The following is a 16,085-nucleotide window of genomic DNA, read 5'->3' on the forward strand; positions in this document are numbered from 1 at the left end:
TATTAAAGGGTTGTGGCATTAGGAAGGTTGAGAACCGCTGCTCTTAGGGCCTCATCCCAGCTGAAGCAACCCATTTCACCTGCCTGGACCTCAAGGACGCCTTCTTCTGTATTTGTCTGGCCCCACAGAGCCAGCCACTCTTCGCTTTCCAGTGGGAAAACCCTGAAAACGGGGACAAAGGCCAACTAACAAGGACAAGGCTACCACAAGGCTTCGAGAACTCCCCAACCATTTTCAGGGTCACCTTGGCTTCGGACCTAAAGCCCTTTCCAGCCAGCCAAACCGGTTGTGTACTGCTCCAATATGTAGACGACCCCTCACTAGCCGGGAAGAGCTATGATGACTGCATGCAGGGTACATATCATGTCCTTAAGCTTTTGTGGGAAGCAGGCTACAAGGTCTCCAAGAAAAAGGCTCAGATATGCCAAGACAAGGTCAAATACCTTGGTTTCCACCTGTCACAAGGACAACGCCAGCTTGGCCCAGAAAGGAAGCAGGCGGTATGTACCATCCCTGTCCCCACTACTCGGAAACAGGTCCACAAATTCTTAGGGGCGGCAGGCTTTTGTAGGATCTGGATCCTCAACTTCTCCACTACCGCCAAACCCCTTCATGAAGCCACAAAGGCGGGGTGAAAGTGAAGCTTTTCTGTGGAAATCTCCACAACAAAAGGCTTTTAGTGAGCTTAAACGGGCTCTCATTCATGCCCCTGGCCTAGGACTCCCAGACATCACCAAGCCTTTCTTCCTCTATGTACATGAATGTACGGGAACGGCAGTAGGAGTCCTTACGCAGCTGCTAGGGGTTTGACACCGGCCGGTAGCCTACCTCTCAAAACAACTTGACTCAGTGGCATTAGAATGGCCACCTTGCCTGAGGGCACTCGCAGCAATGGTCCTCCTTGTGACTGAGGCTGACAAGCTGACCCTGGGTCAGGAATTCACTGTCTGGGCTCCGCACTCGGTTCGAGTCCTGTTAGATCATAAGGGACACTATTGGCTTACCAACTCCCAGATTGATAGTACCAAGGGCTTCTGTGTGAAAACCCACGAGTCTGCCTTGAGATAGTAAGGACCTTAAACCCAGCCACTTTACTGCCTGTAGGGCCTGGGCCCCCAGACCATGACTGCATTGAAGTCATGGATGAAATGTTCTCCAGTAGGTCGGACCTGACTGATCAACCTCTTACGGACCCCGATGTAGAATACTACACCGATGGTAGCAGCAACGTCCAGGGAAATAGACAGTTGGCTGGATACACTGTGGTGACTCTACACACCATCATTGAAGTGAAACTCCTCCCACAGGGGACCTCGGCACAAAAGGCAGAGCTTGTTGCCCTGACTCAGGCCGTTTAGCTAGCAGCTGGTGTAAGAACCAATATTTATACTGACTCTAAGTATGTCTTCACTACTCCCCATGTTCATGGGGCTTTATACAAGGAAAAGGGATTAATCAATTCAGGAGGGAAGGAAATTAAATATGGACAAGAGATTCTAGATCTCCTAGAAGCAGTATGGGCACCCAAAAAGTTGCAGTCATACACTGCAGGGGCCACCAAAAGGGAGACACCATCGCAGCCCAGGGCAATCGCAAGGCGGACCAAGCAGCCAAGTTAGCTGCAACCGAAGAAACCCTCGAACCTCCAACGTTAACAGCCTCCCTCTTTCCCAGCCCTTTAGCCAAATGGGATCCCAAATATTCCCACCAAGAAGAGGCCTGTTCAAGACTGAAAGGGGAAGCCATCTCCGTAACAGATGGTGGGAATTTCGAGACAGCCACATTGTCATACCAGGGACCCTAGCCCCTGCTTTTGTCAGGCAGTTCCACCAACGGACCCATTTTGGTCAGAATGCCTTAGAAATGACCCTCAATACATACTCCTACGTACCCCGACTCTCCAGTATCTCACAAATAGTCTGTGAACAATGCCTTGTTTGTGCTCACAACAACCCATGTCAAAGACCAATCCTACCCCTGTGAGTCCAACATACTGGCAGCACCCCATTTGAAGATTTCACTGAAATGCCATGCTCCAGGGGTCTTAGATATTTCTTAGTGTTTGTATGCACCTACTCAGGGTGGGTGGAAGCCTTCCCCACCCGTACAGAAAAGGCACGGGAAGTCGCCAAGCTATTGCTACAGGAAATAATCCCTCGTTTTGGGCTGCCACTCTCAATAGGCTCTGACAATTGTCCCGCTTTTATAGCCAAAGTAATCCAGCTCCTAGCCAAGCTCCTCTGCATCACTTGGAAGCTACATCCCGCCTACCGTCCACAAACTCAGGACAAGTAGAACGCATGAATCAGACCCTCAAGTCCCACCTGAAAAAACTGTGCCAAGAGACACACCTCCACTGGGAAAAGGCCCTCCCAATAGCGCTCCTGAGGATACGCTCAGCTCCTACCAAGAAGACGGGCCTTTCCCCTTATGAGGTCATATATGGAAGGCCACCTCCTCTCATTAGAGGCCTCCGAGGGGACCTTAAAGAAATAGGGGACCTAACCTTAAGACAACAGCTTGAGGTGTTAGGGTCTGTCCACCCTACAGAACCTCAACCAATGGGTACAGGAGAGGCTCCCCATCAGCTTAACAATTGAAGTTCACCCCTTTAAGCCCGAGGACTCAGTTTGGGTTAAGGAATGGAACCTCCAGCCCTTAAAACCCCTGTGGAGAGACCCCTTAACTGTCATTTTGTCTACCCCCACGGCAGTTAAGTTTGCAGAGATCACTCCATGGATACACCACAGCAGATTGAAACCTGCAGCTGCTAGCTGGGACTGCAACTCTGACCCCTCCGAGCCCCTCAAGATCACTCTCTAGAGGAAGATGGCCAGCGATGTTACCGGTCGTTAGGAGGAGACCACCAGCCCTGCTTTGGTCACACTGGAAGCTGACCAATCTACGCGTGGCTGAAGCTTGAGGAATTCTTCCTTGCAAGATGCTTATCCCAAGGACTCTAATCCTTACCCTCACCCTTTTCTTCCCAGTTGGGAATGGTATCACTACCTCATACCCTAAATCATGCTTCCAATCCTTTAGGCTGGGAACAACATCTCAGGTAGCCTTTGTCTCCTACACATGCATGCCAGCCCAATGCTATCAGGGTAGAACTCCTCAGGCCTGTACCAATGCAGACAGATTCTACTGGTCTTGCCTGATTCCTCAATTATCAATAGTCGGCTACAATTGCCCAGGAGTTAAAAAGGCTAATCAGGTCGTCTGTTGGACCCACCAAACCCACGTCGTATACTCCAATGGGGGAGGCATCCAAGATCAGGCCCAAAAGGAGGCAGTACAGGAGAGGGTTAAATGGCTTATCAACCAAACCACCACAAAACTGCCCACCCACTGGCAGGTCTGAGGGACTCAACTATACAGACAACTCAAGGCTAAATTGGGTAAAACCTTGAGTTTTCCAACTCTGGGAAAAAAACCTCTTTATTGACCTCGCCGAACGCATAGCCCAGGAACTTAATGTCACGGGGTGCTGGGTATGTGGAGGAGCGCTCGTGAGTGAAGCCTGGCCATGGAAGGGAACTAGCCTAACTGTCCTTGACCTCCTCCAGTGGAACCACAGCACAGTCCGGCCTTCACAGAAACAACCCCTGGGGTGGGTTCTGTCCTCTGAAGTAATCGGAGAGGACTGTCTCAGCTGGACAGGCAAGCCCTACACCCAATGGGTGGGAGACACCCCATGCAGGAGAGTCCAGAACTTAAGTGGCTTGTCTCTCAGCTGGTGGCCAAAAGCCCTGACCTGGTATTGGAACCCTATCGTCAATTCTACCTCATGCTCCCTCTTAGATACTAGCTCCTCCATTGCCAACTGCACCTTTCCTAATGGCACAGGTAACCCCTTCCATGCACTCCTGGCCCTTAGTACTATATGGGATAACTTAAACTCTATCCTGAGCACCCACTGGGCGGCACCCGATGGCTTATTCTGGATCTGCGGCAAAGGAGCATACTCCCATCTCCCCTCCAACTGGACCGGGAGCTGTGCACTTGGTATAATCCAGCCTGGTTTCTTCCTCCTTCCTAACCAAACTGGCCAAGAGCCAGGCTTCCCCTTATACCAGGATTTGCATATGAAGCCCAAAAGGTCCATCGATATGGGGGGGCATCAAACCTAAGAAGAAGATGAATGGCCTCCCCAGGGGATCATCTAATATTATAGCCCAGCTACTTGGGCTCAACATGGAAGTTGGGGATACTGTACCCCCATTTACATGCTCAACCATATTATCAGACTACAAGCTGTTCTGGAAATAATTACCAGTGAAACTGCAACAGCTTTAGAGCTCCTCACTACCCAACAGATCCAGATGCGGGATGCTATTTATCAAAACCACCTAGCACTGAACTACTTACTAGCTGAAGAAGGTGGCGTCTGTGGCATATTTAATTAGTCAGACACTGTCGTCTACAGATTGACGACACTGGCAAAGCTGTCTCTGCTATCGCCACAAATATTAGGAAACTTGCCCATGTATTAGTTCAAAAATGGTCAGGATGGGACCCCGAGAGTCTATTTGGAGGATGGTTCTCCACCCTCGGGGGATTTATAGCGTTAATTGGAATCGTCCTCCTGCTCCTTGGGGCATGCCTCCTTTTACCCTGCATTCTCCCCCATGTCATTCATTCTACCTCTGCCCTCATAGAGATCATTGTAGAACGTAAGACTGCCACTCAGGTCCTCATGTTATGGAAGTACCAACCCCAAAGCCAGCAGCCTGTGGAAGGAGATGATGCTCTCTAAACCATGTATGGGTTCGAGCATCAAAGGGGGGAATGTGGCAGTGGGCTCTAGACAAAGGCATTCCCAGACCACGTGGTCACTAAAGATTCCACGTTGTAGCAGGAAACTTCAGACAAAGACATTCTTAGACTGCATGGCCATTAAGATTTCCACGTTTAATATTTCTGAATTCTTACTTCACCTGGGAGCCAGTCAGAAACTGGCACACATGTCCTAATAATAAATCTTAGCTGCCAACCTGGAAACCTCAGGGTATATAGCCTCAGGTCCTGCCCGGGTTGGGGCTAGCCTCTGGATGTAAATCCGCTGAGCCGGTGCCGGCATCAATAAACATTGCTTCCCGAGCCTTGGTGTCCTCTCTATCTGCGTTCCCCTCAACATGGACACACTCGCTGGTGAGAACTCACCAGGTCTCTGGCAGAGAGAGTGGCTGCATGAGCGGTGCTCCGGAGCCTGCAGGGAGGGACTGAACAAAGTGCCTTTGGCACAGGAGCTGGAGGTTTGGGGACCATTGTTCCCCTTGTGTGGAGCTTGCACACGAGTAGTGTACAGGAGGCCACCATTTTTTCAGGGTTAGCCCCCCCCCAGAGGTTCAGGCCAGGACCGCATTGGACTGGTGGAATTGGCATAGACGTGCATGTGTGCGTGCACATGCAAGCTGCCTTGGATCCCTGCTCTCTGCACTGCATGTGCAGAGTTGCCAGGGTGGTGCCTGATTTGCAGGTTGCTGACTGGGACAGGCTGAGACTGAAAGTTTTCCTAGAAGTGTTGGGCCAGGAGCTGTGTGCCTGCATGATCTGGCCATGGCATTCGTGGCACATTTGTGTGAGCTGGTTGCCAGTGCAGGAGTGCATGCTGCTCTGACTTGGTGGGGCCACTGACCACACTCCGTGGTGCCATTCCCGCCCACCTAGAGTTGCGTTGCCAGAGGCACCCTGAGCCCCTGGTGCCTGGCCCCCACTTCCACAGTCCACAAAGGGTTGTTGCAGCAACAGACAGCCCGCAGCAACATGTGAGGATTTTTGGTGGTGAGCACGGCCTCAAGCACACAGCTGCTAATTGTGGAAAGTTTACTGCAAGCCTGAGGGAGGCCAGTGAACGATGCATTAGGCCCCTCACCACAACACAGCTGGTGCTGAGTCACCCAGAGACTATTGCTGAGCAAGGGGTCTGCAGATTAAAGCGGGCAAAGAGCCTTCCCCCCCCTCTTTTTTTCTGTTTTCCTTTTTATTTTCTTTCCCCCTTTTCTTCTTTTTTTATTACTCTTTTTTCTTTTCTTTCTTTTTCATCTTTCTGTTCCTTTTTCTTCTTTTCTTTCATCTGTTTTCTTTTTGTTGTTTCTCAAGCTTGTTTATCTGGTTATTGCTTTGGTTACTGTTTTTCTGTCTTGTTCTCCTGTTTTTGTGTTTGTGTCTGTCTCTTTTATATATTTTTGTTTCTCTTGTCTGATAAATGTTTATCATGATTTTGTGGGGTGTATTTGTTTTTGGGTGTTGTTGGGTTGCCTTGCTTTGTTCTTGTTTCATGAAGTGGACAAGGACCTAGCTAGCACTGGTCCAGGAGCTGAGACTACACTGAATTTGTAGAAACCACTGACCACAGCTTTTACGCACCTGTAACACCACGTCGCCCACCTACAGCTGCATTGCCAGGGGCAATCAGGGTGCTGGGGTGACTGGCCCCACCCTCACAAACTGTGGAAAAGATTTTTTTACAACAGAAGGTGGTTTGCAGAACACTGGGGTCATCTCTATGGTGTTCAGTGACCACAAACCTGCACCACAGCCACTCAGGAGCTGGGTCTCTTATAAATAGTGTATGCAACTTTCGTGAATTTGTGAGTGTGAGGTGGAGACTGGCTGTAGTGCCCTTGGGACGCTATACAAGGGGGTCACAGGCCAGGTATAGGTGTAAGACCTGAATCTGCATTAACATCTTAAAAGCCACCAATCACATCTCATATCTCACTTCAACTCCATCCTGCCAAGCTAGTGCCACATCACCAAGCACACCCTGAACACCCGGTCAAATAGCCAGACACGCCCCCCCCAAAAGCCTCTTTCAATAATTGGGCCTTACTGGCATCTGACAGGTGGCAACAGGCCTAGGGGGCCATGGGCCTTTTCCTAAACTGCCTCAGGACCTATATTAGGGGCCCTCAGTTCACACAGAGACCATCCCCACATGACCCCAGGTCCAGCACGGTCAGCAGCCAACTGCGTACAGCCTACCAGGTAGCTATGGACCGATAACAGACAGGGCTGAAATGGCTCTGAGTGGGTGCCCTGCCCAAGAGACACCATAACCAATACACCCAGAGGCTGGTGTTAGACAAAACCAGAGTACTACCTGGTTGAACCTTCAAGTGTCACTCTCAAAGGACATTTTCCACAGGCACAAGAGCCCACAATGGCCTAGCCTCCTCTAAGGAGGTCAACCTCCACACAGCATCTCATACACTGTGAACAGAGCTAATTCTCCTAGTTAATCAGTCTGAGGGTTAATCCCACTCTCTGACAAGCCAAAAGCAGTTAAAGATCAACTTCAACAGCAACACCTCTGGAACACAAGAGACAGGAGAATAGGGAGGCTGTGCAATCTGAATATAAAGGACACATACTACAAGAGCACCCAGCAATGACTGAGAGATCTACCTAATATATCAAAGGAATCACAGAGCAACAGCTAGAATGAATAAACAAACAAACATGTCTCAAGTAAAAGATCAGAAGAAACCTCTAGAAATGGAACTAAATGAAATAGAGGTATCCAACCTTTCAGAGACAGAGTTTAGAACACTGATGATAAGAACGTTTAAGGAATTTAGTGAGGACATAAAAAAGGATAGAGAAATTATATAAAAGAAAAACCAGTTAGAACTAAAGAATACAATAACTGAAATGAAGAACACACTTGAAAGAATCACCACCAGTAGATTAGATGAAGCAGAGGATCAGATCAGTGATTTAAAAGACAAAATAGCAGAAATCACCCAGTTGGAGAAACAAAAAGAGAAAAGAATAAAAAACAATGAAACTAGTTTAAGAGACCTGTGAAACAACATCAAGATCAACATTTGCATCGTAGTAATACTACAAGGAGGAGAAAAGGAGCAAGGAATCGAGAACATATTTGAAGAAATAGTGACTGAAAACTTCCCCACCCTGGTGAAGGAAATTGACATACAAGCCCAGGAAGTTTAGAGAGTTCCAAATAAGCTGAACCCAAACAGGCCCACACTAAGACACATCATAGTTAAAATGGTAAATGTTAGAGACAAAGACAGAATCCTAAAAGCATCAAGAGAAAGACAGCCGGTTTCATACAAAGGAACTCCTATAAGACTAACAGCTGACTTTTCTACAGAAAATCTGCAGGCCAGAAGAGAGTGGCACGAAATATTCAAAGTGATACAAAACAAAGGCCTACAACCAAGATTGCTCTACCCAGCATGGCTATCACTTAATATTAAAGGAGAAATAAAGAGCTTCTCAGAAAAGAATAAGCTAAAAGAATTCATTACCACCAAACCAGCAATGCAGGACATTTTAAAAGGGCTTTTTTAAATAGAAGAAAGGGGAAGACAAACTAATAAAAAAAGAGCAGAAATATGAATAACAAAATGGCAATAAATAAGTACCTATCAATAATCACTTTAAGTGTGAATGGGATAAATGCTCTAATTTATTAAGACATAGAGTGGCTGAATGGATAAGAAAACAAGACCCATGCATACGCTATTTATAAGAGACCCATCTCAGATCAAAGACACACACAGACTGAAAGTAAACGAATGGAATAAAACATTCATGCCAATGGAAATGAGAAAAAAACTGGATTAGCAATACTTATTTGGGACAAAATAAACTTTAAAATGAAGACTACAATAAAAGACAAAAAAAGGACACTACATAATAATAAAGGGATTGACCCAAAAAGAAGACATAACCCTAGTAAACACTATGCACCCAACATAGGAGCTCCTAAATATATAAAACAGTTTATGACTGACATAAAGTCAGAGATCAATAGTAGCACTATCATAGTAGGCACTTCAACACCCCGTTGTCACCAATGGACAGATCCTCCTGACAGAAAATCAACACAGAAACAGTGGCCTCTAATGACACTTTAGACCTTTGGATTTAATCTATATTTTAGAGCATTTTACCCCAAAGCCACAGAATATACATTTTTCTCAAGTGCACATGGAACATTTTCCAAGATAGACCACATGTTAAGCCACAAAACAAGTCTCAATAAATTTAAGAAGATTGAAAACATATCAAGCGTCTTCTCTGACCACAATGCTATGAAACTAGAAATCAATTATAAGAAGAAATCCAGAAAGCATGCAAACACATGGAGGCTGAATAACATGCTACTAAATAGAGACTGGGACAGCAATGAGATCAAGGAAGAAATTAAAAGATACCTTGAGACAAACGAAAATGAAAACACAACTCAAAATCTATGGGTTGCAGCAAAAGCAGTCCTAAGAGAAAAATTCATAGCAATGCAGGCCTATCTAAAGAACTAAGAAAAAATCTCAAATCAACAGGCTATCTTTACACCTAAGGTAACTGAAAAAAAAAAACAACAAAACAAGTCCAAGGGGAGTAGGAAGAAGGAAATAATAAAGATCAGAATAAAAATAAATGAAATAGAGACCAAAAAACATTACAAAAGATCAATGAAACCAATAGCTGTTTTTTTGAAAAGATAAACAAAATCAACAAACCCTTAGCCAGACTCACCAAGAAAAAGAGAAAGAGGATCCAAATTAATAAAACCGGAAATGAAAGAGGAGAAGTGACAACAGATACCACAGAAATACACAAAATTTAAAGAAAATACTACAAGCAATATATGCCAACAAATTAGACAATCTGGAAGCAATGGATAAATTTCTAGAAGCATACAATCTTCCAAGTCTGAACCAAAAAGAAACAAAAACTCTGAACAGACTGATTACCACCAAAGAAATTGAATCAGTAATCAACATACTCCCAACAAACAAAAGTCCTGGACCAGATGGCTTCACAGGTGAATTTTACAAAACATTCAAAAAAGAATTATCACTATTCTCCTAGAACTATTCCAAAAAATACAGAAGGAGAGAAGGCTCCCAAGAACATTTTATGAGGCCACTATTGTTCTGATCCCAAAATCAGACAAAGACATTACAAAAAAAGAAAACTACAGGTTGATATCCCTAATGAACATAGACGCAAAAATCCTCAACAAAATACAAGCAAACCGATTTCAGCAACACATAAAAAAGATCGTACACCACGATCAAGTGGGATTCATCCCTGGTATGCAAGTTTGGCTCAATATCTGCAAATCAATTAACATAATACACCACATTAACATAATGAAAAATAAAAATCGTATGACCATATCAATAGATGCAGGAAAAGCATTTGATAAAATCCAGCAGCCATTTATGATAAAAACTCTTAGCAAAGTGGGAATAGGGGATCATATATCAACATAATAAAGACCACATATGATAAGCCCACAGCAAGCATCATACTCAATGGGGAAAGGGTAAAAACTTTGCCCTTAAGATCAGGAACAACACAAGACTGTCCACTTTCACAGCTTCTATTCAACATAGTTCTGGAAGTTCTAGCCATAGCATTCAGACGAGAAAATGAAATAAAAGGCTTCCGAATTGGAAAGGAGGAAGTAAAATAGTTATTATATGCAGATGACATGATATTATATATAGAGAATCCCAAAGACTACACCAAAAAACTATTAGAATTGATAAATGAATTTAGTAAAGTAGCAGGATACAAAATAAATACTCAGAAATCAGTTGCATTTGTATACACCAATAATAAATATCAGAAGAAGAAATCAAGAAATCAATCCCATTTAAAATTGCTTAAAAACAATAACATACCTAGGAATAAATTTAACCAAAGAAGTAAAAGACTTGTACTCAGAAAATTACAAGACACTGAAGAGAGAAATCAAAGAAGATACAAATAAATGGAAATACATACCATGTTCATGGATAGAAAGAATTAATATAGTTAAAATGTCAATACTACCTAAGGTGATATATAGATTCAATGCAATTCTTATGAAACTACCACAAGTATTTTTCTCAGAAATAGAGCATATAATCCTAAAATTTATATGGAACCATAAAAGACCCTGGATAGCCATGGCAATCTTCAGAAATAAGAATGAAGTGGGAGGTATCATGCTACCCGACATCAAATCTTGCTACAAGGCTACAGTAATCAAAACAGTATATTACTAGCATAAAAACAGACACATAGATCAATGGAACAGAATAGATAGCCCAGAAATAAATCCATCCATATATGGTCATTTGATTTTTGACAATGGAAACAAGAATTTACATTGGAGGAAAGATAGTCTATTTAATAAGTGGTGCTGGGAGCCGGCCGAGTGGCGTGTTGGTTAAGAGTTGGCTTGGGATGCCAGCTCTGAGCAGCAGGACCCTGGTTCGGGTCCCACATTAGGGCCAGTGATGCTGTGCCCTCTACAGCTAAGATGGTGAACAACAGCTCGACCTGGAGCTGAGCTGCTGTTAGTTGCCTGCGACGGCGTAGGCTGCAGTGGAGCTGCAGTGGGCTCCTGTAAGTTACCGTGAGCGGCCGGCAGCAGGTGTGAGCTGCCAAGAGCCACTGTGAGTGGCCGTCCAGTGTCCGGCAACCGATCTGCCTTACCCGGGAAGAGTGCAATGATAATACCAACATGGGCCAGTGAAGCGACATCCTCCATAACTAGACTGAAGAACAAAAAGACAGCAACTTGTCTGTTCCCCTTCCCCAATTCCCCAACGCTGTTCCCTCCCCCAATTCCCCAATAAAATCTTAAAAAAAAGAAAAAAAATGGTGCTGGGAAAATTGGACCGATACATGCAAAAAATTGAAAATGGACCACTACTTACACCATATATTGCCGGGGTCCTGCCTCGGCGTTCCAGAAGAACAGTTCCTGAAGTGGGGGGTGAGGTTTAAGGAAACAAAGAGACAAAGGGGGTCCGGGAGGACTCCAGTAAATACTCAAGCCCCGAGTTTATTTCCCACCACCAATATATACATCCAGAGTACGTGCAAAACGGCAGGGACAACTATGCATTACCTCATACAAAAGCAGATCGTTAACCATCTACTGGAGACGTAAAGATCAGAGGGACCTTAGGGGATCAGTTTCCCAGGACACTTTCTTCCATTAACCCAGATAGCCGTCTATCTATAGTGTCTCCTAAGGAACCGGTCATTCTCACCACATACTTCAGCGTTAAGTAAGCACTCTCCAGGTGCAGAACAAACAAAACAAGAAGCAAAACAATTTATGCTTCACCAAAGCCAGCCTGCATGGCTCCCAACAATGTATGAGAACAAATTCAAAATTGATTAAAGACTTAAATGTAAGACCTAAAACCATAACACTCCTAGAAGAAAACATAGGGAGTAAATTTGCAGGCATTACCCTCAGTAATATTTTTATTGATATATCTTCTCGGACAAGGGAAATAAAAGAAAAAATAAACATATGGGATTATATCAAATTTAAAAGTTTTTTCACAGCAAAGGAAACTATCAATAGAACAAAAAGGCAGCCTACTGAATGGGAGAAGATAATTGCCAACAATATAACTGATAAGGGGTTAATATCCAAAATTTATAAAACACTCATTCAACTGAACAACAAAAAAAACAAGCAACTGAATTGAAAATGAGCAGAGGACATGAAGAGACATTTCTCTAAAGAGGACATACAGATGGCCAACAGGCATATGAAAAAATGTTTGACCTCACTAATCATTAGGGAAATGCAAATAAAAACCACAATGAGATACCACTTCACTCCGGTCAGAAGGGCTATCATCAATAAATCAAGAAACAACAAGTGCTGGCGAGGTTGTGGGGAAAAGGGAACCCTGGTGCACTCTTGTTGGGACTGCAGATCAATGCAGCCATTATGGAAATCAGTATGGAGGTATCTCAAAAAACTGGAAATGGAACTACCTTATGACTCAGCAATTCCATTCTTAGGTATGTATCCAGAGAAACCCAAGTTGCTGATTCAGAAAAATATATGCACCCCTACGTTTATTGCAGCACTATTTACAATAGCCAAGACTTGCAAACAACTGAAATGCCCATCGGTAGATGACTGGATTAAGAAACTGTGGTACATTAAAGGGAAAAAAAAAGAAAAAGAAACTGTGGTACATTTATACAATGGAGTATTACTCAGCTATAAAGAAGAATGAATTCTTACCATTTGCAATGATATGGATGGATCCAGAGAACATTATGTTTTGTGAAATAAATCAGTCAGAGAAAGACAAATACCATATGATCTAACTTATATGTGGAATCTAAAGAACTGAATAAATGATCAAAGTAAACAGAAATAGACTCAGAGATATAGAGGGAAAACTGGTGGTTGCTAGATGAGAAGGAGGTGGGGATGAGGGAGAAGGGGAAAGGATTAGACAACATAAATTGGTAACTACAATATTGCCACAGGGATATGAAAGACAGTTCAGGGAATATAATTAATAATGATGTAAATATTTTGTAGAGTGTCAGATGAACACATGTCTTGTTAGGGAGACCACTTTGTGGATGGTTGAATAATATTGTGTATCAACTATAATGTATATATAATACATGTAGTCACAGGATGTAGAGTATAATGGGGGGAGTGAGTCGGTGGAACTGTAATAGATATTTATGATATCGGGGGGTGGTGTGTGGTGGATTAGGGGCAGGGATTATCACTTTGTGAGGGGTGAAAAGTATAACTATTGCATTGTTTTGTACACCTGAAACTAATAATAATAAAAAACCCTCATCTTTTGAAGAGGAGATGCAATAATTTTCTCCACAAACCCTGTTGTACTCTGTGATGTTTTTTAAAAAGTAATTTGTATCTATTATGTTGATAAAATTTTAAGTGAGAAAAATATTTAGATTGAAATGTTCTCCATTTTGGCATCAAAATTATACCAAAGCAGCTGTCTTACATGTTTATAGCTTTTGGTTAGAATACATCAGTTGGCTTATTGTTATAATTTTTTTGTTTAGTTTCTAAATGAGGCGATAGAGAAGATTTCAAGCTGCTACTTGTTTTTATTTGTTCATAAACCATGCATTGTGAATAGAAGACTGTTTTTCTCCACAAGTGAAAAGCCAAGTTGGATTTTCTTTCTTTCTTTCTTTCTTTCTTTCTTTCTTTCTTTCTTTCTTTCTTTCTTTCTTTCTTCTTTACTATATTTTCTCTTTTAACATTGATTTTTTTTGGGGGGTCCTCATTATATAGCTATACTATACTGAAGTGTTCGTTTTTTAATTAATTAATTAATTTTAATTACTTTCAGGTATACAAAACAATGTAATAGTTACACATTTCACCTCTCAGAAAGTGATAAAAAGAAATATGGAATGCTTCATGAATTTGCATGTCATCCTTGCGCAGGGGCCATGCTAATCTTTTCTATATTGTTCCAATTTTAGTATACGTGCTGCCATAGTGAGCACTAACATTGATTTTTGAAGAACCAAAAATAGTTTGATGTGCTATGTAAGAACTGTGCTCAGGTAATACATGTTACAGATCTAGTGAAAAATATTTGAATATCTTCTTTGGAGAGATGTCTATTCAAGAACTTTGTCCACTTTAATCAGGTTGTTTGTTTTTGTTATTGAGTTCTAGGAGTGATTTTAAAATTCTGGATATTAATCCCTTATCAGATATAAAAGTTACAAATATTTTCTCCCATTCAATGGGTTTCTTTTTTACTCTGTTTCCCCACTTTGATCAGTAGTTTTATGCAGACTAAATTAAGTGATACAGAATTAAGGATAAAATAATGAAAACTACATAATGGTCCACCCCACCCAATGAGCCAACTGTGTTTGCTGAATGATACCCCAGTCCCCCAGTGAATGGATATGTAAGCTGGTTCATCTGATTGGTTCATTGGATAGGCATTTGGTGGCTCTCAAACTTTCTGTTTTAAGACTGAAAAATTTAAAAAGTAATTACAGCATTATTTGTAAAAATTGAAACAAAAACAGTGACCATTCTATCTTCTAACAAAGTGAATTCCTTTAACCCATAGTTGGGAAATGTTGCCCTGCTACAATAAATCTGATTAATGAAATCACTGCTTTGAGATCATCCAAGATTCATCAGGGGGCTCCCTCCCTGGGAGAGGGAAATCCTGCTCCAGAATTTTCAGTCCTCTCACTTCTCCCCATCAGTTCCTACTTCAGACTCTATGGGATGAGCCATTAAACAGGGGTCATCTCTTACACCCATGCTGGTGAGAATTTGGAAATACAGTTTTACAATTTAAAATTGGCATTTTCGCCAAGAGAATTACTCTCTGCACTAATTTGAGGAAAATTCAAGTCTCAGCTTTCAATCTATGGCTCATAGGATCTTTCCTGACTTCTCAGCAGTTGTTAAAACAAGTAAATTCTGAAGCCAGGAAAGCAGAACTGCCCTGAAGAGGCTCCAAGCTGGAGGCAGGACCACAATATCTGCTTTGCTCCCAGCCCTGAGTCCTGCCCCAGCCTTCACAGTGTTGTCCCATTTCATTAACTATGCAAGCTAGCTACTAAGCAGATACCATTTGTATGAAAAACAAATTACTAGTTAACATTAAATTTGAGGTTGTTTGAACATTCTGTGAAACAAAAGCCCACCAGTGATCTTGGGACAATTAATTTTAAGAAACATGATTTTCAAAGATGATAATTATATTTCAAGAATATTGCTGACCACAGACATTTAAAATATGCTTTTTTTTTCCCTTCACAAAGATGATTTTGACATTTGCTTCTGGGAATTTTTTCCTTGGCAACACATATAAAAGCTTAAAAGCTTGAAATTGATGTTCTGAACATTTGAAATTTTTCTTTGATTCTTTCAAAAAAGAAGAAAAGAAATAAAAGGAAGGGAAGTCCATTTAATATCATGAAAATGTCTTTCAAGATTTGATAGGCTTGTGCTATGGAAATCTAAGATAAAATAGAAACACTTTAGGGGCTGGTCAAGTGGCTCAGTTGGTTAAGTGTTGACTTAAGAGTGCGAGCTCTGAGGGCCGGCCGAGTGGCGCGATGGTTAAGAACTAGCTTGGGATGCCAGAGGGCCCCGGTTCGGATCCCACATATGAGGGCTAGTGACACTGCCCTCCACAGCTAAGATGCTGAACAACAGCTCAACCTGGAGCTGGGCTGCCTTGGGTCGCTGGTGACGGCGTGGGCTGCAGCCCCTGTGGCAGTGGGTTGCCATGGGCTACCGTGGGTTGCCATGG

Source organism: Hipposideros armiger, unplaced genomic scaffold (assembly GCF_001890085.2).
Source record: "Hipposideros armiger isolate ML-2016 unplaced genomic scaffold, ASM189008v1 scaffold_136, whole genome shotgun sequence".
NCBI classification, from domain to species: Eukaryota; Metazoa; Chordata; class Mammalia; order Chiroptera; family Hipposideridae; genus Hipposideros; species Hipposideros armiger.